The following is a 24,976-nucleotide window of genomic DNA, read 5'->3' on the forward strand; positions in this document are numbered from 1 at the left end:
TTTTGGGGTTGCCCACCCTTTTCGCTCAATATAATGACTTAAAAAAAAGAAGATTGAATTCTAATATTAATATTTTCACGGTGCTTAGAAACATATTCAACATAGCTACATGGGCAAAACAACTAACAAACATTGCTAAAATATTTTCCCAAAAAAGAAAACTAAGTGGTAAATTCATACTCAAACCTTCCTAAAGTAGTCTAAACTAATAGGTTGTCTATTTACAAGTTAAAATATATATAGTTGTCTATTTTTAAAATTGAATTGCATAAAATTTTGTAGTGAAACACACGCTAGGGAGAAAAAGGAGAGCCAATTTATGGCCATTAAAGGGGGGTTCAAATACATTTATAAAGGCAAGTTTCTTTTTCCTTTCCCACACATACGGCGATGAATGAGGCGCACATCGGCGAGCAATAGTCGAATCGTACGAAGGGAGTGAGAGTGGAATTGAACGCAAGCAACGAGCTGAGAAGGATGAATGCCCAAACTAGGTAAGCTACGAGTGGTCTCTTCTGGCTAAGCTACGAGTGGTCCGAAGACAAGAGGCTCGATCATGGGGACCTTGCCAATCAACATCTCCACAACTCTCCCCATGGTCGGCCTCGTGGAAGCATCCTCTAGTGTACACCAAACAGCCAAGCTCACGCACCTCTCGGCTTCCTGCATATGTTGGTGCTCCTGCTCCATCTCTCCCTTCAAACTTGCATCCACCACCTCCATCACCCTTCCCTCCCTCATCTTCCTCATCGCCACCGCTCGCACATACGATTCCTGCTCCTCATCCGCGTTCCTCCTCCCACTTACCAGCTCCAGTAGCACTATTCCATAGCTGTACACGTCCGTCTTCGTGCCTATCCCCAATCCCACTAGCCATTCCGGTGCTAAGTATCCCGGTGTCCCTCGCATCGTCGTTACCAGCCGGCTCTTGCCTCTCTCCATGCTGCGTGATAGCCCAAAATCTGAGACCTTGGCTCGGAATTGATCGTCCAATAGAATGTTTTCCGGCTTCACGTCCAAATGCAAAATCGTCTCCTCGCACTCCTCGTGCAAGTACGCCAGCCCTCGAGCGGTCTCCACCGCTATGCTGAACCTCGTCTCCCAATCGAGAGTTGATTCACTGGTTGATGATTCCCCTTGGTCCTCCTTGCTCTTGAAAAGCCATCTGTCCAGTGAGCCTCTGGACATCAGCTCGTAAACAAGTAACCTCTGCGCTCTCTCCGCGCAAAAACCCTTCAAGGATACCAGATTCACGTGCCGGATCCTGGAAATAGTGGCGACCTCTGCACAAAACTCTTTCTGACCCTGCTGTTCTCTCTCCAGCCTCTTCACTGCAACCTTTCTGCCGTCCGACAGTTTTCCTTCGTAGACCGACCCAAAACCTCCTCGTCCCAGCTTCTTGCTGAAATTGCCGGTCGCGCTCTCCAATTCCTTGTATGAAAACCTTGTGGGCAATCCGGACAGGGTCTTCAGAAACTCTGGATCTTCATCCAATTCCCCTAATCCGAGGGCATCCATTGCTTGTGCTACACGTTCCTTAGGGTATGCATATCGGAGTAAACTCAGAAATACAGCGAGCAAGCAGGCGCCGATGACGATCAAGGAAAGATAAAGGGCGTGGGGATGGGTATTTTCACGGAGTCTCTTCAAAGAGAAGAGCAGGAGGACTATGTCTGAGGTTAAGCAGACGCTGAAGCAGACAATCCACAGCCTGTGAGTCATCATCGACCTCCACCAGAAGTTCATGATGCTCAAGATTGAACAACTAATGGAGAACTCGAGGAGATGACTTTGCAAGGAGGCCTGTCTCGTTCTCTGTCCTTAGTCCCCCGTTCTGATCCGTCTCATAATACCGGCATTGGCATTGGGTAAGAGAGTGCTTTGTTCAGTTGGGACCTTGGACTCTCACGCCAAGCAGGCCCCCATGGAGGTATAGCTTTCTTCACTAGTCGAGGTGGAAAGTTCCGTAACAAACAAGAGTAAGAGCAAGAGGTTGACTTACTAACTTATGGGCTTAGCACATGGGAAGAAATAGGATGGGAATGGAAAAAGGTGGTCCCAGGTGGTCCCATGCATATTTCTATCCTATTCCCATCCCACCATCTCCTAACAAAAAAAGAACCAGAGATGGGTTTAGGTAGAAGAGGACACATGGCATCATTTCAATTGTTTAAGAGGTGGGAACCACATGGGGACACCATGTTTTTAAATCCCTAAAAAAAGGAAACCCATTCTCGTTGCCAATGTCTAGAGGCCATGGTCCAAGATGGGAGAAAAAGTGGCTACTCCCATTCTAAATTCATCCTAGACCTAGTGGAGTAATGTTGACAAAAAGATTCCTATCCTAAACCCATGCTACCCCCATCCATGTGCTAAGGCCCTTATAGAGGCCCTAAGTATTGTGATAGGTCATAGAAAACATTTTTCTCAGCCCTTAATTTTAAGGTCAATCCAAAATCTTAGCGGGGATTGGACCATAAAAATCGTATAAATGTCGGTATTTATAAATAAAATACCAAATTCCGGCCCTTAAAATTAAACACAACATGAAATCCGAACCGGGATTTCTCAATTGCAGTCGATACTTTTACACTACAAGTTGGTTTCTCTGAGCAGTGGTAAGTAGCTAAGAACTTTCCACGAAGGCCTAAGAAGGGAAGAGCTCAACCTACAGGGGAATTCTCTCGGAACTTTTTGCCGGAAAGTCTAACTTAGGTAATTCATTCCCGCACTTAAAGTGTAACTCATTTCCTCGCATGAAGTGCCTAAGGAAGGTGGGTAAAGTTCTCCAAGAAAATTAAATCACTTGAAAAGGAGTTAAATGGGTTTTCGTTTTGTGCCTAGAGTAATGATGTGTCATCATTATTCACTTTTAGTAAAAACTTGAGTACCAATAACTTACCCAAAGTCATCATTATTTACCTTCGATGAAAAATGGCAGTTACAAATGGAGCTCTTGAGGAAGGGGTCATTTTCTCATTCTAAAAATGACTTCCAATCAACAAGACAATACATAAAATGCCTCTAAAGTGGCTTACGGAGAACATACAGCTCGTCTTTAGTAAGCAAACACAAATACAGTGTTTATAGGGTATTTTGTAGCCTAGTGTGAGAACTAGACCTCCAGTTCACGTGTGAGTGTAAAAGGGGTTTTGTGCAAAGGGAGGTCAAAGGTCACTTGACCTTCGGGATTAGATTACATTTGATTTGATCGTGTCGCATCATAAGTGAGGTATATGTGTGTGGAAAATAAGGCTCCCCCAGCCCATAGAGGCACCTTGCGATCACTTCAACTAGTACTTTGTCTTCATTGACCTAATATCACTCCTCATTTCTCTCTTGTATATTATTGCTTGAGAGATCTCAACAATAGAAGCGGAATGGAAGAGGGTAAGAGAAAAGGAGAGCCACACAAGTTTTGGTGGGTGCAGACACCTTAATCTTCTATGTCATCCATATATATATATGTGTGTGTTTGAGTATTGTACATAACAGGATTTAAGGGATAGTAGCCTTTAACCCCCACTTAAAGACCAATGTGCCTTTAAGGGAGAACAACCAGTGGACATACTATCCAATGCCCATCAATACACGACAATACTCAAATCGTTGACTAGGTAGACTCTTCGTCAGTATATCTGCAGGGTTATCATTTATATGGACCTTGACAAGCTCTATGCGCTTGTACTCAAGTACCTTCATGATGAAATGGTACCTGACCTCATTGTGTTTGGTCTTTGAAAGACCGGACCCCCCACTTCGGAGGATTTGTGCTACCTTTATTCTTGTATTGACTATTTTTTATTAAGTTTAATTTACTAAAAACCACTTCTATTTATTCCCCCTTCTTTTAGATTTTAGTCTAAGTCCCCTTCATTTATGTATACCTTAGGCCTCTTCCCTACCCACCAGCCAACCCCCAACCACCACTATGCACTCCCATCTTACACGAACTTTTTTTAACACTTTCTTCGTGATAGAGCATTAGGTTCTCTTTATTTTATCTTTCCCACCACTCCCTATTTATGAGTGCCTATTTTACCTAGTAGAACTACCGTGCGCTTGCTCGTTTTCTGCCTCTCCTCTCACACACTTCTTCTTCTCCTCCTTGCAATGTCTTTTAGCTCGTGTCTATGAAGGCTTGGCTGCCTTATGGCCTTCTTTTCACCAACCTTTCCTCTGCGGACCTACTTAACTTCTTGGCTGGTCTTGGATTTCTGCGGCTTCTTTACTTCTCCTCCCTTGATCAACCAGCTTACCTTTCTTTCTCGGACAAGTCTACTACTTTGCTTCCTCAAAGGTTTATGGTTCTCTTCTTTTCCCTTACTCTGTGTGGGTTCCCTTATCGACTCTATAAGCGGCTAAGATTCTTCCCTGCTTGATCCGTGTTTATGTTTGCTTGGTGACCTCGATTAGATACCTTACTTCTACTCTTGCTACCTTCTAGGAAGTCTCCCTTTGGCATCGTAATCTACGCTATTGATTATGCTTGGCTACCTCTCCTTGGGTCATGGACAAACAAGATGTTTTACACTCACTTGTTTTGCTTGCAAGTTTATTTTGTTCCTCTGCCACCCTTCTTTTCAATTAGTTCTTTGCTTTCTTGCTCAGATATTATTGGGGGTTTCTTGGTCTCTACCCTCTCTCCAAACGATAACGCATGCCATTAGGATGCTCTTGCTTGCTTGTTTCAAGACAAAAACACTGAACTACCATGTTAACTCCCTAATCTAAAAGTATGAACTTACTGTGCATCCACAATGATGCTCATAGAGATAATAACCACTGTTGTCTTCCCTTTGTCTTTTGTGCTGGCCATTGCCTGATGAACCTTGGCTCTATGTTTTGCCCTCGCATGTTCATCCCTCCCTTATCTTCTTGGTGCGCACCTGGCTTTACTAAAAACATGTATCCTACACAACCGTTTTGCCTCCCTCCTCTCTGGGTATTTTCTGGCTAGTGCTTATTTAACCTTAGTACTTGATCTACGTAGCTACGCCTCCTCCATGGTGTAGTATCCCTCATAGATAGTTTTTTTGGGACCCTTCTTAGCTCTACATAGCTACGCCTCCTCCTCCATGGCATAGTCTCCCTTGTAGATCGTTTTTTTGGGACCCTTCCTGGCTTATCCTTTTCCTTGGTGTTAAAAACCGTCGTGCCCTATTGTGTTACTTTTTAAAAGGTTTCCTCTTGATGCTAAAGCTTTATTCTTGCTCACTTTGTTTCATTCTTAACAACTTTTTGTTGGAGATGTTGCGCAGTCACGGTTTTTGGCCTAATCAACCTTATGGTTGACTATAGCTTAACTAAAGTTATTTGCCTATGATTTTTTTCCTTTGGTTAGGCTTAAGTTCCTTAGGTTGTGTTTAACTCTTTTTTGCTCCTTGTTTTAACTTAAATTTCAAGTTATTCCCACCCCCTAATTAACTGCAGTTTCCGTTAAGTTCCTTTGGAATTACATAAATGAATTATTTGGCCTGGCTTTTTTAATTTGTTCTAAAGAGTTTTTAAGAAAAATGTTTAATGCTTCATTTAATATTTACACTTTATGTTTAGTTAATTTTTACATTTAATATTTTTAAAAATGTTTCCAAGTTTTTAGATCATTGATAGTCTTATGGTCCTTGACTATTATTCACAGGTGCAGAATAACTCCTATTCATAAAAAAATGGTTGTGGACTACCCTCCATGGTATAGATGTGTTTTGTATCTAAACTTATACATATACCTTTTTACATTAGAATCTTGATGGTTGTCTTTTGTTTCTAGGTAAAGAATAACAAGCTAGGGTGCACATGCATTCCTTGTCTACCCTTATCAAGCTATGTTGTTCTAACACATGGTTTGTTTGGATGGCAGCAAGTGGACCCTGACCTCTGGGAACCTGGACTACATGATGGATTCGACACCCTTTTCCATTCTTGTGTTCCTATTTCAAACTCAAAATGATTATAAATTCTCAAAATTTTTAGAATTTTTTGCAATTCCCAATGTAGATATCGTAAATATATATTTCTACTTGTCTCATATACAACTTTTTATCCAATTGGTGGAATTAATTATATGGCTCATTTATTGATGGGACTATTAAATCTAAACACACACACACACACACACACACACATAGAGCTCCTTGGACATGTGCAAAACTATGCATCATTGTTAGATAACATTGCCTATATGACACCTACTATATGTAGAGTGTACTCAATGTTTTATTACATAGGCGACACATAGGTGTTTTGATTTGCAAATGTCACACAAATGTCCATTTTAGAAGTATCATATTATAAGAACTAATGTTCATGTGGCAAGGGAGTACAAGAACTTATGAGCAGTGCCTTATCTAGCTTTATTTTAGGGTCAACATTTGCTTGGCTATAGCCAATTGCAAAACTATTTTTGGGGCCACGACGCGACACGCTCTTGGGTGAGATTTTGAATTTTACATGGATCCACGCTCTCCTTGGAAAAATTTTTGATGTCATGATGCCGCATTGATGTAATAATGAGATGCAATCTATTTATTCTGAACATTGCAAATCTTGACACAAGATAGCTCTACACTACATTGTGCATCCTCGGGGGATTCACCTCAAAAAAAATTAGTGTACCATGTGCATTCAAAAGGAGGCATATTTTAATCTCACTTTTGGAAAAATTTTAACATGATTACAATAACAAGATGGGTTTTTTAATTTAATTTAAAAAAATCCATTAGTTCATAAGTTAAGAGGGGTGGCTTTATTGAGGAAAAAAATTTAGTTGAGAGGTTTTTAAAACACCCCTTCAATGCACGTGATACCTAGGATTTCTTAGTAGTGCACCCCTTGAGCATTCATCTTTGCATTGCTTTGTGTAGCATAGTCTCTAGCTTGACCACCTGTCACATCATGTAGCCTTTTGCCACAACTTTGCCACCTATCACTGGGCAGCACATCCATGTAGATCATGAAAATTCAAGGCTGTCTTGGAGAGACCACCGCGCTAGTTCTTGGTGTAATAATGAGACACCATCTATCATTCTAATCACCTTCATAGTGCAGTCTTTGGCCTGACATCCTGTCATCACCTAGCCTTTTGCAGCAGCTTTGCCATTTGTCACCAGGAAGCACGCCCATGCAAATCATATAGATTCCGTATCTCTTTCGATGGCATTCCGACGGCCTCTCATAAAGAACCCATCACTAATCTATTTTTTTTCAAACATTTAAATGGTTACTGCAAAAGATTAATGATGAGTTTTATAAAAAGCAGATGAGATGAAGAACCAACCCTAACGAAATGGTTGCATGCAACCATACTGCTGAAGAAAAACCTTAAAAAAAGTGAATACACCATTTGCACATTGATTTAGAAGAACAATATGCACCACTACAGAAAAGAGGAAAGGTTCTGCTTGTAAATGCTGAGTGAAAGGAAAACATGAGAAGAGAATTTAATAGAAGCTTTGGAGTTTTCCAATATAGCACCTTGTTGTTGTTGAGATATCGAGCTCCACTCGCGATATGCCAGGGTGACTGTTGTGCATTTATGTCACCGACTTGTTAGCTGGAGATGCGGTTGGTACACCGCCCATGAATAATAGCTGGATGACAGCTATCCTTATCTATTCTAGTTTTGTGGCTCAGTTAGTATGCCACCTTAGTTAGTTGAGTTTGGTTTAAGACCCACATATAGGGTTCTTCTATTTCTTTGTACTAGAGTTCTTTTGGCTTACACAACTAAGAAGAGGAAAACTGTTTTCAGCCTCCACCTTCGTGTGTATTCCCCCATTGTGCTTGTGAGAAAGCCTCAAGTGAGACTCGTTCCCTCTCTCCCACTATCTTCACATGGTATCAGAGCCTTGTTCGTGGTAAGGAGCTCAAGAAAGCAAACCAAGTTCGCAGTGTCCTGGTAAGAGGACCAGTGTTGCTTTCCTTTTTCGAGTTTGGGAGCAAATCTCTGCAGGTAGCACAGCCGGAAGTGCAAGAGTGCACTATCTCAGATTGAGATGCCCTTCGCGGTGTGGCGAGAGGGCATTATATGCTGCGGGGTCATTTCGGGGTCATTTTGGAGCCCATTTTGAGGCGGAAGTTCTCCGCAGGCACTCAGAAAAAGGCCCTGTTTTTGCTGTGTGCGACCACTGTTCTGCAGGTCAGTGAAAAGTTGCCACAGAAATTGCATCGTATGCCTGTGCGTAGAGATATTGGGAGTTGCAGAATCATCCTTATTTCCTGTTATGCAAAATCGTCACTAGGAAGTGACTGTGTGGTCAAAAACCACTTTCGTCAGGTTTGCAGATTTGCCCTTGTGAGGCGAAAGCTGTGTTTTTTGCTGTGACAGAATATTTTGCAGTGTTCTGTAATGGCATCTGATTCTCTTTCACAGATTGTCACTGAAAAGCTTGACAAGAACAACTTCCAAGCATGGAAGTTTAGAATGATGAATTTCCTTATGGGAAAAGGCTACTGGGAGTTCATTACAGGAAATGAAGAAGAACCAGTTCTTCCTAATGTTCCCAATCAACAGGAAATGCAGGCATTTAAAGGATGGCATGAGAGAGCCAGAAAAGTTATGTACTGGCTGTCTATCAGTATTTCAGATTCAATGATTGTGCATATTCAGGATGCAAGTACGCCAAAGGTGGCATGGGATACTTTGGCTAAAATGTACAGCACAAATACGCAAGCCAGGAAAATGCAACTCAAGCAGGAGCTGCACAATGTGCAGAGAGAAAATATGAGCATCAATGACTACCACATAAAGGTGAAGAAAATTGCAGATGCACTTGCTTCCATTGGGTCGCTAGTGGATGATGACGATTTAGTTTCTGTGACCTTGAATTGGTTTAGGAAAGGATTATGCACAGTTCCGGACATCCATTGCCGTCCGTGAAAAATTTCCTGATTTTGAGGAGTTGATTGCTCTTCTAATTTCTGAAGAGCAGAGAAATGGTGGTGCATCTTCTTCAGGAGGAACCTCAAAAGAAACTGTCTTCTACTCAAATGCTGGAAGGGGTAGAGGCAGAGGTAGAGGAGGCCGATCTGGAGGCCGTGGTAGAAATCAGAATATGCAGCAAACTCAAGAAAACCAGTCCTAAGCAGGAGGACATGGTAACTCTAGAGGTAGGGGGAGCCAAAGAGGTCATGGTGGATGGCAGAGAGGCCAAATCCAAACAGCAATGTTGAATGCTACTACTGTGGTAAAATGGGGCATATGGCTAAAGACTGCTACAAAAAGCAGAATGACATTATGAATGGAAAATTGCAGCAAGGCAATTATGCATCCTCTAGTAGACAGGGTGATGACAAAAATGAACATTTGTTTATGGTACAGCATATAACAAATTCTGTGACAAGTGCAAAAGAAAGCAATGATGTGTGGTATGTTGACTCAGGTGCATCAAACCACATGACAGGTCATGCTGAATGGATGCAGGATGCAAGGAAAATGGAAAAACCAGGATTTGTGGAGACTGGTGATGATACTGCACATCCTATTGTGCAGATTGGAAAAATTCCTTTGTCTATGCAGGATGGGAAAAAGAAATACTTGTCTGATGTATTTCATGTCCCGAACATCACCAAGAACCTGGTTTCTATTGGTCAAATGGTTGAGCAGGGCTTGCAGGTCAGATTCAATCCTCATGGATGCTTTGTTGAGGATATGAAAAATAATGGTCGCTTGATAGCAAAAGGAAAGAAGAAGGGCAGGATGTTTACGCTGGATGCGGACATGCCTAAATTGAGTGCAGCAATGTTTGCACATGGGACCGGTGTAGTTGCAGATATTGATATTTGGCATAAACGCATTGGTCATGTTAATGTACAGCGACTTAAATCAATGCAGGCCCAAAATATTGTTGCAGGATTGCCTAAATTCAAGGTTGTAGAAATGCATAAGGTGTGTGAAGCCTGTCAATCTGAAAAACAGGCAAGGAAACCATTTCCTAAGCATGTTCAAGAGAGTAAAAAGCCATTGGAATTAATCCACTCTGATGTGTGGACTACTAAAGCTGCATCTATTGGAGGCTGTCATTATTTTGTCACATTTATTGATGACTTCAGCAAAAAACTTTGGGTGTATTTTATGAAAAAGAAAAGTGAAGTGTTTGGGCACTTCAAAGCTTTTAAAGCTATGGTTGAAAAAGAAACAGGCCTGCAAATAAAATGCCTAAGGTCAGATGGAGGGGGAGAGTACCTCTCAAATGAGTTTGCAAGGGTTCCTGCAGGAGCATGGCATAAAGCAGCAATATTCATGCAGTCATACCCCACAGCAAAATGGAATTGCAGAAAGGAAAAACAGGCATATTGGAGAGGTATCTCGGGCCATGCTAAATGAAAAAGATCTACCAAATTATTATTGGGCTGAAGCAGTTGCTACAGCAGTTTATATAATGAACAGGACTCCCACTGCAGCAATACATGGCATGACGCCAGAGGAGATGTATACTAGTAGGAAACCAGACATTTCTCATTTGAAAATTTTTGGTTGCATTGCCTATGTTCATGTGCCAGATGAGTTGAGGTCCAAGTTGGATCCAAAGGCTGAGAAGTGCATCTTTATTGGTTATTCTCTGCAGCAGAAAGGGTATAGATGCTATAACCCTTCTACACATAAGTTCACAGTGAGCAGAGATGTTGTTTTTGATGAGATGAGCAGCTGGTATAAACCAGTAAATGTGATGATTGATGTAGATGCACAAAATGGTAATGCTGCACAAAATTCACAGCAGCAATCACAAAATATCAGTGGACCTGCAGTGTCCTCTAGCAGTGGTTTACATACTTCGCCATGGACAGGTAGATTGAGATCAGAAGAATCTCCTCAAAGCAATGTAGATAGTGGTACGCAGGTATCACGAAAAGGAAAAGAGAAGGTAGATCAGCCCATGTTTGATGTGAATGCAGGTCACTCTTATGTGGATGGTGAATCCAGTGGCTCAGAGCAGAGCATTCATGATGAGTTGGGTATTCCTTCTGTTGTTACTCATGGAGTAAGGAAGACCAGGGATGTTTTGAGAGCACCTGGAAGTGAGCCTATTTTGCCCAGGTATACCAGGGTTAGGTATCCTATGGATAGGCTAAAATATGATGGATTTACAGCCATTCACTATGCCTATATGGTCAAAGTGATACAGGAACCAGAACCCACTTCTTTTGAGCAAGCCATGGGAAATGAAAAATGGGAGAAAGCCATGGATGAAGAAATGGATGCCTTGGATGCAAATGCTACATGGGAATTGGTGCCTTTGCCTAAAGACAAGAATGCCATTGGCTGTAAGTGGGTTTATAAGATCAAGCACAATGCAGATGGTTTTGTGAATAGATACAAGGCAAGATTAGTTGTCAAGGGGTATGCACAGACATATGGCATTGATTATGAAGAAACTTTCAGCCCGGTTGCAAGGATGGCAACTGTAAGTGCAGCCATTGCTATGGCTGCATCAAAGGGATGGTCTTTACATCAGATGGATGTAAAGAATGCCTTCTTGCATGGTGATTTGCAAGAAGAGGTCTTTATGGAGCAGCCAGCAGGTTATGTTCATGCTATTCATCCTGAGTTTGTTTGCAGGTTGAAGAAAGCCTTGTATGGCTTGAAGCAAGCACCTAGATCATGGTCTGACAAGATAGGACAATATCTTGTCACTATTGGCTTTCAGATTTCCAAGGCAGATTTCTCACTCTATGTGAGAAAAACAGAGAAAGGGATTATGCTGCTTGTCATTTATGTTGATGATTTGATCATCACAGGTGATAGTGATGAAGACATCCTTCATGTGAAAATGCTATTGAAGCAGAAGTTTGAGATGAAGGATTTGGGAGAGCTGCGTTATTTCTTGGGCATTGAGGTGATTAGATCACCAAGTGGGATACAGCTCTTGCAGAGGCAGTATGGACTGGACATGCTGTCCAAATATGGGATGACAGGCTGTAAGCCTATTTCAGTTCCTTTAGAGCAGAATGTGAAGCTGAGCGCAGATGCAGGTAAGCTTCTGGAAGACCCTACTATGTACAGACGCATAGTAGGAAGTTTGATTTACATGACTATTACCAGGCCAGATTTGAGCTATGCTGTTGGGTTGGTAAGTCAGTTTATGCAGGCTCCAAGGAAACTGCATTTGGATGTGGCTAGATGCATACTCAGGTATGTGAAGTCCACATTGCAGTATGGACTATTTTATGAGGCTGGGGTTCAGATACAGTTGCATGGATACACTGATGCTGATTGGGCTGGTAGTATTTCTGATAGACGATCTACCAGTGGATATGTGTTCTCTTTTGGGAGTGCTGCAGTCACTTGGAGCAGCAAGAAACAGCCTACAGTTGCCTTGTCGAGCACAGAGACTGAGTATAGGGGTGCAGCAATGGCTGCATGTGAGGTAGCTTGGTTGCATAAGCTACTCTATGATATGCATCAGTCTACAGATGGGCCAGTTGTCATTTATTGTGACAACATGAGCAGTATACACTTAGCAAAGAACCCAGTCTTTCATGCTAGAACAAAGCACATTGAGGTGCATTATCACTATGTGCGGGAGAAAGTGTTAGTAGGTCTTATTGATCTAGTTTATGTCAGCACAGAGGATCAGGTAGCTGACATCTTCACGAAGGCATTGGGTGCAGAGAAGCTGCGCAATTCAGAGACCTACTTGGTGTGCAGGAATTGGGATTGAGCTCGAGGGGGAGTGTTGAGATATCGAGCTCCACACTCGCGATATGCCAGGGTGACTGTTGTGCATTTATGTCACCGACTTGTTAGCTGGAGATGCGGTTGGTACACCGCCCACGAATAATAGCTGGATGACAGCTATCCTTATCTATTCTAGTTTGTGGCTCAGTCAGTATGCCACCTTAGTTAGTTGAGTTTGGTTTGAGACCCACATATAGGGTTCTTCTATTTCTTTGTACTAGAGTTCTTTTGGCTTACACAACTAAGAAGAGGAAAATTGTTTTCAGCCTCCACCTTTGTGTGTATTCCCCCATTGTGCTTGTGAGAAAGCCTCAAGTGAGACTCCTTCCCTCTCTCCCACTATCTTCACAATTGTAGCACCATTAATGAATGGTTTCTCATATCCAAATTGTTGAGCCATGTGCATGGCCTTCATGTCTTCTAACGTAGACACATGAGTAATCCTTCTCAAATTTGACACGTGGTGTACCTAAGTAAATAGGAGGATAATGAGAAAAGAAGTGTAGTAGTTCTTCAATCAAAACTGAGTCCTCACGATCACAATTGAACGTTGTTAGAAAAGTGCAATGTGCTGTAGGGGTAAGACACCCTTTATATGGACTATCATCTATGAGAACAGTTCTATCATGTTTGCAAATATCAGCCCATCAATTCCAAACATGTGCTAGGGCTTGAACATTGCTTCTACTCCCATATTATCTGCCCTATATACGTAGCATTGTTCCTATTCCACACCATGACAAAAGGTGGTACTTCTTTACATGATCCTACAGACACTCAATGATTGCCATAACATTCTTGTGCATAGCTATTGACCAAATGCCAATTTCAAAGTTCTCCAAAAGACCATAAAAAAAGTGCATACACCTTAGCAGAAGTACTGATCATTGCTTGCCCATGTGTAAGCTTTCATAGCTCGTTGACTTTGAGAAGAAACATTGCAAAAGAATACCATTGAGATCCAACACAATAGACAATTTGGCTAAGTTTTCAGATCGGTGATATATCGAGTATATGGACTTCATCCATTTCCATGTGTAGACCCCCTTCAGTACAAATGTGTGTAAATCAATACCCAATTCACACATGGGTTTCAAAGGATCAGGCAATAACACAATCCATAGAAAAGCATTTCACCAAACCATCTTATTTTCTTCTTGAGCTAGTTTAACATGTATGTAGAGATATAGACAACATCCACATGTTGAAAGAAAAGGATGGATTAAATAGTTGGTCATGTGGTCAAATATGTTGTTTCTAATTCTATATGATCATTTGCATATTATCAAATTTATTATTCCCTACACTCCCATCAAGGTCTGTTTTGGAAAAATCTTCTCTATGCTTTGTGATTGTGTGGGCAACATCTTGCCATCATAAAGATTTGGCCACAAGGATTTGAGATTGTATGAACATCTTGCAAGGGAGACTGAGAGAGGTAGAGATAGACATTTGAAAATGAACAGAGGGGGAGGGAGGGAAAGAGAGAACTCACCATGTGCTTGAAATGTTTTGTCATGAAAACCTCTAATCATGTGATCAAATTTTTATGCCAAAAATTGGAGCAGATAGTAAAGAATACAAGACAATACAATAAAAGATTCAAGATAGAAATATTTCAAATAGCTAAGAGTACAAGACAACACTGCAAAAACTTTAATATTTCTAATATCCAATTTGTTATTTGTATATAAGGTAAAAAACTTGAACCATCTTTATTTTCATTTGGATTAATAAGCTCCTCAGTTTTCTTTTACTTCCTTTTCATCTAATAGTGACAAATTCAATTTTTGAGGATTGATAGGACCAAGCATTGGCTTTGGGTGTGCAATTTCATGTGCTCTCCAACAATGAGCTTCAATATGTCTTTGCCCTCGTGCCTTGCACACCACCGCAATAGTTTTCCTGTTATTATCTAGTACGATAGTTGAAGCTTCACCATTAGCAAATATGTCACCACATGCTCTACTATGAATGCTTCTATTGTGTTGGTGATCACACATCTCTTCTTCTTTATTATCGACCTTACAAGATGTACTTCTTCTTCCACACTTTCATCATCCTCACCATCCTTAACCTCCTTAGCATTTAAAACACTTGGCTTATTAGCATCGTTTACGTAACACTCAAGGTTACTAAAACTCTTATCCATGCTAAGAAGTGTCAATGAAATAAATGAATCAATGGCACCACTAGCAAAAGTATCAGAGGCCAAAATAAAGTCGACAGTCCCTTTCAATTCTTGTACTTGCTAAATACATGATCCAAAAGAACTGCTAAGGAAATAATTGAGAGACTTGTCTAAAATGCTAAGAAAATCATCTCAATAGTCACCAAGTCCTCTTGCACATTCCACACCATCTTCTTTAGTGACTAGTCTTCCTGATGACTAATTTGTCTGAAGTCAAATGATGTTGGATCAAGTTTATATAGTGTACCCTTCGCCTTCATTTCACCACATTGCAAGAAACCCCTTCCTAACCCACAATCCCTTCAACGACTTCATCCACAATGTTAGCATGCTCAAAATCATGGAAGGATCCTTGAGTACAAACAAGTTAACATTATGTGACATTTTCCCACCAATATCATATACATCAATGTAACATTGATACATAGTGTCACTAGTGACACCATCAATTTCTCGGCTCTCCTTTGATGAGACCTTTGGTGCCATAAACATATGCAACTTCACATTAGCAAACAAGTAATATTCTCTCTCTCTCTCTCTCTCTCTCTCTCTCTCTCTCTCTCTCTCTCTCTCTCTCTCTCTCTCTCTCTCTCTCTCTCTCTCTCTCTCACACACACACACACACACACACACACACTTTGAGGACACCCTTCAAGAATAGGTTTGGAAATCTCATAAGGAGTTGGCCACAAGATCATACCTTCTCCATGGCCACAAATGAAAGGTTTTTCACATTTTGTTACCATCAAAAGATTTAGCCACAATATTTTTATAAAATTTTGATCTTATGGTCAAATATCACTAGAGAAGGTTTGAGCTGATGGCCAAATATTTATAAGAGTATTCCCCTTAAAAAAATTGGTGACAAGACCAAAACTTTTTTGCATCCTATTTATGAGGTCATCCCTCAAGGATACCCTCACAATTCTTGATGAGAGTGTTTCCCTTGAAAGATTTGGCCAAAAGGTCAAAAAATTTCCACATCATATTCATGAGGAATAGATTTGACCTTGTGCCCAAACCTTTTGAGACTAGAAGATCCAGCATTATAGCCAAATATTTGTGGAGAAGGTTTGGTCTTGTGGCATACTCTTAATGAGAGTGTTCCTCTCAAAAGATTTGGACACAAGATCAAAACTTTTGCACATCATGTTCATGAAGTCATCCCTCAAGGACAAGTTTGCACACCCCTATGGGAGATTCCATCATGAGATAAGATGAGGAAAAGGTTTGACTTGTGGTTGAATCTTTATGGATAAGGTTTGCTCTTGTGGCCTACTCTATCTGTTGATGTTTTCCTCAAGAGATTAGGACACCGGGTTTAAAAATTTGCACATCTTGTTCATGAGGTCATCCCTAAGAGATAGGTTTGGCCACCCCCATGGGATTCCACTACAAGGAAAAGATTTGACCTTGTGGCCAAATCTTTTGAGATGACAAGGTCAAAATTTTGGCCACAAGGTCATATTTTTTGCACATCCTATTCATGAGGTCATCCACGAAGGATAGTTTTGGACACCCCCATGAGGAATTCCATCATGGGACAAGTTGATGGAAAGATTTGTCATTGTGACCAAATCTTTTGTGGCAAAAAAAGATTTGGCCTTGTCGTCAATCTTTATGAAGAAGGTTTGGTCTTGTGGCATACTTTTTATGAGATTATTTCTACCAAGAGATTTGGCTGCAAGGTCAAAAATTCTACACATTGTATTCATGAGGCCATCCCTAAAAGACAAGTTTGGACACCTCCATGCCAAGCATTCCATCATGGGATATGATGAGGAAAATACTAGACCTTGTGGCCAAATCTTTATGGAGAAGGTTTGGTCTTTTGAACTACTCTTCTTGACGGTGTTCTCCCTAAGAGATTTGGCCACAAGGTCAAAAATTTTGCACATCATGTTCATGAGGTCCTTCCTAAAGGATGTGTTTCGACACCCCCATGATAAATTCCATCATGGAACAAGATGAGGAACAGATCAAACCTTGTGGCCAGATATTTATGGAGAAAGTTGTTTTGTGAACTACTCTTCTTGATAGTGTTCACTCCAAGAGATTGGTTTGGTCTTCTTCTTAACAGTGTTTTCTCTAAGAGGTTGTCCACAAGATCAAATTTTTTGCATATCCTATTCATGAGCTCATCCTCGAAGGACATGTTTAGACACCCCCATGAGGGATTCCATCATTGGATAAGTTGAGGAAAAGATTTGATCTTGTGGCCAAAAGATTTGGCCTTATGGTCCCATCCTCATAAAGAAGCTTTGTGGCCTTATGGTCCCATCATCATAAAGAAGCTTTGGTCTAGTGACCGCACTCTTTATGAAAGTGTTTCTCTCAAGAGATTTGGCCACAAGGTCAAAAATTATACATATCATGCTCATGAGGCCATCCTTGAAGACAAGTTTGGTCACCAGCATGAGGGATTCCATCATGGGACAAGAGGACAAAAAGATTAGACCTTATAGCCAAATCTTTTTGGAGAGGATTTGGTCTTGTAAACTACTAGTCTTTATAGTGGTTTTCCCAAGAGGTTTGGCCACAAGATCCAAATTTTTGCACATCCTATGTGAAAGACTAGTTTGGACGCCTTTGGGAGGAATTTCTTCTTGAGACAAGATGCATAAAAGATTTGATATTGTGGCCAAATCTTTTAAGGCCAAAAGATTTTGCCTTATGGATAAATCTTTATGAAGTGTTATAGCCTTCTCCTAATGAGTGTTTCCCTCAAAAGATTTGGCAAGAAGGTCAAAATTTTTCCACATCCTTTTTGGTTGTGGAAAAGTTTTGAGTTTATGGCCAAATCTTTTGAGGGAAGCACTAAAAACTTTGAAATTCAAGAGGCAAATCTAAATTTGAATCTAAATGAAGCAAGAAATTTCAAATTTGAAATTCAAATTCCAAATTTAATGTCTTTGATTTCAAAAATCCATTTAAAAACTAAAATTCGAAACTCTCTCATATTACTATATCTAGAAATCTAAAATGAGAGAGAGATAGAGCGAGAGAGTGAGCGCACTAAATCCTACTCGCATAGAGAGAGAGATACATGGAGGGAGAGAGAGAGAGAGAGAGAGAGAGAGAGAGAGAGAGAGAGAGAGAGAGATTGAATACTACACACACACACAGAAAGAGATACAAAGAGGGAGAAGCATGCAAGAAAGAAAGAAAGAGTGGATGTGATAGATTGCAAGTGAGCTTGTGTGTGTGTGTGTGTGTGTGTGTGTGTGTGTGTGTGTGTGTGTGTGAGAGAGAGAGAGAGAGAGAGAGAGTTACTACATGTGAGAGATCATATGGGGCAAGCATGAGAGATCAAGAGAAAGATAGAGACTGAGAGAGCATGAAGATTTGATATTCAACTGAACACAATTGTGATGTGTGTACCTATTGGAAGAATGGAAGGGAAAGGGGATAAAATCCTGCAACCGCTTTGAGGATCAGAAACCTCCGGTCCTGGTAGAGGATGCAATCCATTGTTGCAACAAAATCAAGTTGAGTCGGCTGTGGCTACGCATTTGGAGTTGTAGATTAGATAATGGAGAGCAAGCATCCGAAGGAGGGATGCAGCATTGTTTTAAATCGCATTCCTTGAAGGTTGAGGTAGTAGATTTAGCTTGATTGTAGTGTGGGAGCGCTTGCTGAGAACCTTGAACTGTAGCCCCTAGACTTTGATTGTAGAGTGTAAGAGCATTCAAAGAGGCGTTTTTGCATGACAAGCGCTTTAGTGTTCAAAGAGGGAGATTGGGTGACTCTAAGAGCTTGCAGGCTATGGGCATTGAAGTTCAAAAGCACGATTGTGATAGTAAAGAAGGGCATTGGAAAATCAACATTAGAGGTAGAAGCGGCAAAGCAAAGGTAAGGTTTACGTTTTTCAAAAAAAAGGAGCATCTTCGATATGCATTTCCTTACTTTAGGAAAACATATATTTCATGTTGTTATGCTTCTTTATACATATTTCATTTTTTCCACATTTTGTTTTATACAAGCATTCCTAAATATATATGTAGATTAGGAGCATGTCTAGATTCTTATGTGTTTCATTTCTAAAAATATTAGCGTGTCTCTAGAAACACAAAGATTTATTTAGTCTTTGTGTATATATAAACATTTGTTTTGTTTTGTATGTATTTATTTTAGATAAAAGTATAAGCTCATACATATTCATATGTGCAGATAAGTACATATGTAGAAATATATGTTTATAAAAGCGCATATAAATCAAAATAAAAAGAAAAATATGTATATATACAAAAAATTCCCATGCAAATACTCTCCCAAATGCAACATAGGGCATACCATATGTAGCTGGGGTCCACCAGTAGCCCTCAGACCTTGCCCTTGGGGGCATTGCCCCTAGATCCCCATTGGGGGGTGTTTGCCCCCAACCCTCCCACTCAAGGCATTGCCCCAAGACCCCCATCGAGGGGCATTGCCCACCCACCCCCCCCCACGCTACTGGCAACGTTGCCCCAAGACCCCCATCTAGGGGCATTACCCCTCAAATACTCCATGATTGGGAGATAATACTCAAACCTTAATAACGTTCATCACACAAGGCCACTGCCTTTCCAAGCCTTTCTAAGGAAATCCTAAAATATAAAAATGGACAACTCTAATATATGTGGCCACAGAGGCAACAAATTCCAGATTTGGCCATAAGGTAAAAAATTCATGAGCAAAATGTTGCCCTCAAAAGATTTTGCCACAAGGCCAAAACTTTATGTGAGCTCCATGAAGTTCTCACCATGTGGCGAAATTTCTATGGCCACAAGTTCATATCCCTTTTTTTTTCATGACAATGTTGTCTTCAAAAGCTTTGGCCACAAAGTCAAAACTTTTCTAGGTCTAGTTTGTGAGGAAATCTCTCAAGGGTAGAATTAGACATCTCATGAAGAATTGGCCATAACCTCAAATCTTCTCCATAATATTTGGCCACAAGGTCAAAATTTTCCTAGGTCTAGTTTGTGAGGAAATCTCTCATGAGTAGAATTGGACATCTCATGAAGAACTAGCCATAACCTCAAATCTTGTCCATAAATATTTGGCCACAAGGTCAACTTTGTGAGCGGGATGTTGTCCTCAAAAGCTTTGGCCACAAGGTTAAAACTATTTTAGGTCTAGTTTATGAGGAAATCTCTCAACGGTAGAATTCAATATCTCATGAAGAATTGGCCATAACGTCAAATCTTCTCCATAAATATTTGGCCACAAGGTCAAAACTTTGTGAGCAGGATGTTGCCCTCAACAAATTTGCCCACAAGGTCAAAAATTTATGGGGACTCCATGAAATTTTCACCATGTGGCCAAATCTAAATGAGCACAAGGTCAAATCTTTGTCAAGAGAGCGTTGTCCTCAAAATATTTGGCCACAAGGTCAAAATGTTTTCCCATCTTGCATATGAGGGAACCCTCACGGATAGGTTTGGGCACCTCATAAAACATTAGGCCACAAGTTCAAACACATTACAATTTGGCTTGAATAACAAAACTTCATGCGGAGAGCATTTTCCCTCATAAATATTTAAACCACAAGGTCAAAACTTTCCCACATCCTATTTATAATGGCATCCCTCAAGGATTGGATTGGTCACCTCATAAATAATTTTCTACAAGGTCAAAACTAATCTGCATCTTGGTTTAGGGGAGGGTATGCTTGGATGCTTCATAAACATTTGACCACAAGGTTAAATATTTCCATAAAGTTTTGGCCACAAGCTCAAAACCTTTCGGCATCTTCTTGATGAGGTCACCCCTCAAGTCTTGGTTTGGACACCTTTAAAGATTTGGCCACAAATTCAAAACTTTTCCATCAAAATTTGGCTACTGAACTTCTACATAAAGATTTTTCCACTAGGCCAAAACTTCCCCATGCTCCCATTGAGCTTTAGCTTTAGAAACTATCTCTTTCTCATCATAAATATTTCACCACATGGTCAAATCTTATGTATGCATTATGGTCTTAAAATCACATATTATCTATGCTTTATGATCATGAAATGAGAGAGAGAGAGAGAGAGAGAGAGAGATCTTCAAAAATTTTTGGCATGGCAATCTGACTCACTAACTAAGTGTTGTCCTTCTTCTTAGTTATCATGATGAAGAAATCTGATGTGGAGATATGGTTAATTTGATGGTTGACCATGAAGTTGTGGCCGTGGTGATGCTACATGCAACAAACCCAACTAACACATCCCATGGGAAAATGCTTGGCATTGGATGTCTATCAGTGTCAGTGGAGAAATGTCTTAATATTAGTGCAATTTTGCCATTCCCAATAGATGATGCATGCAAAATTTGTGATAGTTTTGTCAAGTGGAACAGTGGAAATGTAATGATGGTACTACAAAACCATGTTGAAAATTTTGACCATGCTTAAAGTATATTTCTTTTGACCATGAAAACGACAAAACTAGAGTCAACATTGCAATGTGATGAGGTGCTTCAAAATTATGATTGCATGGGGTTATGTGATAGCTAGAGAGAAATGAAAGTGGTGCTATGGTAAGAGGGGAATAAACAATGCCTAGCACAATTTTCATCCTTCTAGCTTACCCATGTGAGGCAATTGATTTTGAACTATGAGGAGACCTTGACGTGGGCGTAGTGGTGGATAGAGGATACAATGCAAATTCATAATCAACATTGAGTGATGATCTAGAGTTTGTCAATTTGGTAAGGTGGCCTATCAAGACATTAGCTTTAAGGATGAAAGACCATTGCTAGAGGTCGAAAACCTATTTGGTACCACATGTGAAGCACTCATGATTGCTAGAATGGAAAGGTCTATTAAGGATTTTATCCTTGGCAAGAATTCAGTATGTGACAAAAAGAGAACCTATTGTATGATAAATAGGAAGGCCAAGGATACCATATAAAAGGCTTCTACTTTGAGGCTATGTATGGGTAACATTTTGCAACTGATTATTGTGATAAAAAATGTTGTCAACTCACTAAGCGAGATTTGCAAATACTTTTTGGGGCTTAAATTTGGAAGCATGGACTAACTACAATTTTTTTGGGCTCATCAAATTGTGTTTATAGTGTGGGTACAAGAACATATAATTTTTCAATACAAAGGATGTGTGTGCAATGGCATTGTACGAGATAAATGGCATCCCAAAGACCTCATTTTATAGATGAAGAGTGCAGTATGAGCAAGGTGTGTAGACAGCCATCCATTGGAACAAAGGGGTACTAAGGAAAGCTTGGGATGACACCGAGATGGGAAGAGCAATGAAGTGTTTGCATGGATGCATACAAGTGCTGAACTCTCCCCAAAAAATAAAAGTCCCACTAAGATATGCAACAAACGGCCAAGAAATTCAACGGTTGTCTTGGGAGGCATCTTTGTGGTGTCAAAATATTATGCAAGCCTTACAAATAGTGGTTTATGAAAACCACCAATATGAGTATTTTGTCAAAGGAGGGGTCTTTGTGATGTAACAAATTATGCAAGACTTTCAAAGGATGTTTATAAACACCACCAATATAAATATTTTCAAGCTCATACCATGTGAATGAATATTTTATTTCATAAACATGATCATCACACCATGCTCAATAAATGGGGCTTTACAATTAATAACATTTGTAATTCTAGAAAATATTATATTTCACATAGTTCCATTTTAATGAAAGTCCCAAACTTAATAGGAATTTTCTCATTTGGGAATTCCCAAAGTATTCAAAAATTCCCAAATTTCCTAGTATGGTGTTCTATGAAGTTCATTGAAATCAAAAGTAATGAAAGCATGAATTATTTTCCTATAAATTTTAGCAATTTAATAAAACTTTCTCTAAATTCCAAATGTAGAGATTGGCACCAGTGCCATTCTCCACAATCCCACATGGAGAATGGCACTGCTGCCAATGTCCATGTGAGTCTAGCAAATTTTAAAATTTCCCATGCGGAATGGTTTTGGGTTTGTGGAGCATGACATTGGTGCCAATATTTATAAACCAACATTGGAGAGTGGCATCAAAGCCATTTTGCAAAGGGAAATTTAAAATTTGCTAGACCCACATGGAGATTGCATTAGTGCCATTCTCCATGTGGGGTTGTGAAGAATGGCATTGGTGCCATTCTCCATAAATCCACATGAAATCTCCAAAAACATTGTGGGGAATGGATATAGACAAAATTTACATGAAATTATTTTTCTAAAATTTTCTAATGATTTCCATGGAAACCTCCCACCAGTGCCATGCTAAAAAAACCCATGTGGAGATTGGCACCACTACCATGCTCCACAATCTCACAAGTAGATTGGCAATGGTGACAATCTCCATATGGGATTGTGGAGAATGGCACTCGTGCCGGATCTCCAGAATCCTCGTGGAGAATAGGCTAGGTAATTTGGAAAAAAAATTGAGAGCCATCCAATTGTCAAGTTAGGATTAGATTTGCTAAACCCACAAGGAGCATGGCAATGGTGCCATTCTCCATGTGGGGTTGTGAAGAATGGCACTGGTGGCATTCTCCATAAATCCACCTCGAATCTCCAAAAATCTTGTGGGGAACGGATGTAGACAAAATTTACATGAATTTATTTTTCTAAATTCTTATAATGATTTTTATGGAAACCTCCTATGCAATAAGAGACATTCTAGAGATTGGCACCAGTGCCATGCTCCAAAAACCCATGTGAAGATTGGCACCACTACCATGCTCCACAATCACATGTAGATTGGCAATGGTGACAATCCCCATATGGGTTTTTGGAGCATGGCACTAGTGCCAATCTCTAGAATCCTCATGGAGAGTAGGCTAGATAAAATTTCCAAGAAATTGTTTTTCTAAAATTTTTGGTAATTTGGAAAAAAATAAAAAATAACAGATTATGGCCGGTGGATTATCTTCTGTTATAGAAGAGAGAGAGAGAGAGAGAGAGAGAGAGAGAGAGAGAGACGTGGTACCCACAAATTATAGTGGGGAGACCATACCACTAATACTAGCACATAATGCGAGGTACCCAATTCTAGATGGTTTTGGGTTTCTAGTATATTTATCTTGTGATAAATGGGCTTGTTTTTGTGTCTATGAAATTTATTTGTGGGAGTTCCAAGATCTTTTTGTTGAGTTTCTTAGATCTCATGTGAATGGATTTTTGTACGTGGGAGTTCTAGGATCTCTTTGGTGAGTTCCTTAGATCTCTTGTGATAAATGGGCTTGTTTTTGTGTCTATGAAATTTGTTTATGGGAGTTCTAAGATCTCCTTGTTGAGTTTCTTAGATCTCATGTGAATAGATTTTTATACGTGGGAGTTCTAGGATCTCTTTGGTGAGTTCCTTAGATCTCTTGTGATAAATGAGCTTGTTTTTGTGTCTATGAAATTTGTTTGTGGGAGTTCTAAGATCTCCTTGCTGAGTTTCTTAGATCTCATGTGAATAGATTTTTATACGTGGGATTCTAGGATCTCTTTGGTGAGTTCCTTAGATCTCTTGTGATAAATGGGGTTGTTTTTATGTCCATGAAATTTGTTTGTGGGAGTTCTAAGATCTCCTTGTTGAGTTTCTTAAATCTCATGTGAATAGATTTTTATACATGGGAGTTCTAGGATCTCTTTGATGAGTTCCTTAGATCTCTTGTGATAAATAGGCTTGTTTTTGTGTCTATGAAATTTGTTTGTGGGAGTTCTAGGATCACCTTGTTGAGTTTCTTAGATCTCATGTGAATAGATTTTTGTATGTGGGAGTTTAGGATCTCCTTATTGAGTTCCTTAGATCTCTTGTGAGAAATGGGTTTGTTTTTGTGTCTATGAAATTATTAAATTAGTTTGTGGAAGTTTTAAGATCTCCTTGTTGAGTTCCTTAGATCTCTTCTGGGAATTTTTGTATGTGGGACTTTTAGGATCTTCTCATTGAGTTCCCTAGACCTCATGTGAGAAATATGATTTTATTGTGTTTGTATTATCACACTTTATTTGAATCAATATGTAATATTCTTTCAATAGAATGTGAAAGAATACAAAGAGTTTTAAAGTGTACGAATTGAAAGTTTTAAAAGTTATTAGAAGAGTTGTCTCATTCTTACACTTTCTTTTGAATGAATATTTAATATTCTTTCAATAGAATGTGAATTATTTTAAAAGAGCATGATTGAATGACAATTA

General features: G+C 39.9%; 1 pseudogene; it reads right to left on the reverse strand.

Moving 5' to 3' along the window:
• Nucleotides 1-519: 519 nt before the first annotated feature.
• On the reverse strand, nt 520-1,722 carry LOC147898593 (G-type lectin S-receptor-like serine/threonine-protein kinase SD2-5 pseudogene; annotated as a pseudogene).
• Nucleotides 1,723-24,976: the final 23,254 nt, after the last annotated feature.

Source organism: Dipteris shenzhenensis, chromosome 9 (assembly GCF_047967505.1).
Source record: "Dipteris shenzhenensis isolate YYH24624 ecotype China chromosome 9, Dip_SZ_1.0, whole genome shotgun sequence".
Taxonomy (NCBI): domain Eukaryota; kingdom Viridiplantae; phylum Streptophyta; class Polypodiopsida; order Gleicheniales; family Dipteridaceae; genus Dipteris; species Dipteris shenzhenensis.